General features: G+C 41.2%; 1 long non-coding RNA gene across 1 annotated transcript in view; it reads left to right on the top strand.

Moving 5' to 3' along the window:
- Positions 1–2,500, top strand: part of LOC118766607 — a 17,795-nt gene that overhangs the window by 7,949 nt on the left and 7,346 nt on the right. The window lies entirely within an intron of this gene.

The raw sequence follows: 2,500 nt of genomic DNA, 5'->3' as shown, positions 1-2,500 counted from the left end.
CCCCTTTGTCTGTCCTTGTTTGTCCCCTCTGTGTTTAGCCCCGTTGTGGGCAGTAAAGAAACAGGTATTCCAGTCATGAACCTTTTGTCTTCGTCCTCTGTTCAAGGAACTCAGGACCAAATCATGCAACGTGTTCGTTATTTTTGAAACAATGCGATGGAAATTTAGTTGTTACTTCCAACAATCGTTGACACGCTTTTGTTTGCCTTATTTGTCATTACTTCGACAAGTATAGCGAAGGATATGTGATTCACTGTGGAAATTAAGATAAGTATAGAGATGTCCATGTATGTTTCTTTGGACATGCGAAACGGTTAACGAAGCCATAATAGATGCTACGAAGTCATCCTCGCTTGCTAGTGACGGCTGTTTGTGTGCGTTCGTGTGTGTGTGTGTGTATGTATGTGTTTGCGTGCGCATGCGTTTGTAATGAGCAGAAACAGGAAGAATAACAGGATCGGTATTGATTTCGTTTGACCAATCAGTAGGTCCAATGTTTGTAGGAAGGATCTATAGCCAAAAATATAAGCAATAGCAAGCAACCGCCACTACCACCTGCTCAACAGCAACAACAACCACTACTATTACTACTACAACAGTAACTACAAATAGCAATTACATCAGCAACAACAACAACGTCAATTATTTCAGGAATATCTACATCTTTAAAATGAAACTGGATCTCTTCCTGTCAGGTGTCCAGGATGAACCAACTTCACGGCAGGAGGTGCAGATGAGGGCAGCTGCATCGAACTCTCTCATGCACCAAATGGCAATTGCTAAAAAGCATTCGTGAAGAAAAATCATGTAGCAACACCAAATGGCGGTGCCCCAGCATGGCCACAGCTTGTGAGCTGAAACTAGATAAATAAATAAAAAAAAAATAATAAATCTTTTAAAATCAGTAACAACGATAACAGCAATGTCTACAATATCATCAACAGCGACAACAGCAGCAGCAGCAGCAGTGGAGGCGCAGTGGCTCAGTGGTTAGGGCAGCAGACTCGCGGTCGGAGGATCGCGGTTTCGGTTCCCAGACCGGGCGTTGTGCGTGTTTATTGAGCGAAAACACCTAAAGCTCCACGAGGCTCCGGCAGGGGTTAGTGGCGACCCCTGTTGTACTCTTTGGCTCCAACTTTCTCTCACTCTTTCTTCCTGTTTCTTGTCCCTGACTTCCTACGCAACCGCTGAGCCTGGATGCGCATTCATCCACCCGTCGATGCTCTCGGTGTCGGGGGTTGACCTGCTTTCTCTTCTGCGGGTCTTACGAATAGCAAAGGACCACGTTTCGGACTTCTCCCACCTTGCGAGCTCTGTCTGTCTGTCTGTCTGTCTGTATGTATGTATGTATGTATGTATGTATGTATGTATGTATGTATGTATGTATGCATGTATGCATGTATGCATGTATGCATGTATGTATGTATGTATGTATGTATGTATGTATGTATGTATGAGCAAAATAGCCAGTTATAAAATCTCAAGAGGAGATGGAATAGTAATGTATACTAAACAGTAAAGCCAGTGGCCACAACAAAGTGACTGTTGAATGTTACTACTGGTTTAACCCCAGGCGGATTCTCCACCAGCTGGTTTTCAGTGCAAGCTCTGCACCCTTGCAGACCTTGCACCGAAAATCAGCTGATGGAGAATCCGCCTAGGGTTAAACTAGTAGCAACATTTATCTTCCACTTTGATGTGGCTACCCGCTTTATTATGCATGTGTGTGTACAGACAGACAGACAGACAGACAGACAGACAGACAGACAGATAGATAGATAGATAGATAGATAGATAGATAGATAGATAGATAGATAGATAGATAGATTGATAATAGATAGATAGATAGATGGATAGATAGATAGATAGATAGATAGATAGATAGATAGATAGATAGATAGATAGATAGATGCACACACACTCACACACACATGAATATTTTAACATATCTGCGTATATACATAATACACACAAACACGCACGCACACTGAAACTATACACACACACACATTTACAGAGAGAAACACACATGCTCGTATGTATGTGTGTATGTATGTGTGTATGTATGTGTGTATGTATGTGTGTATGTGTGTATGTATGTGTGTATGTGTGTGTGTGTATGTATGTGGCTGTGTATGTGTGTATGTATGTGTGTATGTATGTGTGTGTATGTGTGTATGTATGTGTGTATGTATGTGTGTATGTATGTGTGTATGTGTGTGTGTATGTGTGTATGTATGTGTGTATGTATGTGTGTGTATGTGTGTGTATGTGTGTGTGTATGTTTGTGTATGTGTGTATGTATGTGTGTGTATGTGTGTATGTATGTATGCATGTATGTATGTGTGTATGTATGTATGTTTGTATGTATGTATATGTGTGTGTGTATGTTTGTAGGTATGTAGGTATGTATGTATGTATGTATGTATGTATGTGTGTGTGTGTGTGTGTGTGTGTGTGTGTGTGTGTACTATTGTAAATATAAGGGCAGTGAACAGCC

The sequence above is a fragment of the Octopus sinensis genome, linkage group LG16, assembly GCF_006345805.1.
Source record: "Octopus sinensis linkage group LG16, ASM634580v1, whole genome shotgun sequence".
NCBI lineage: Eukaryota > Metazoa > Mollusca > Cephalopoda > Octopoda > Octopodidae > Octopus > Octopus sinensis.
This window is presented reverse-complemented; position numbering and strand designations above follow the sequence as displayed.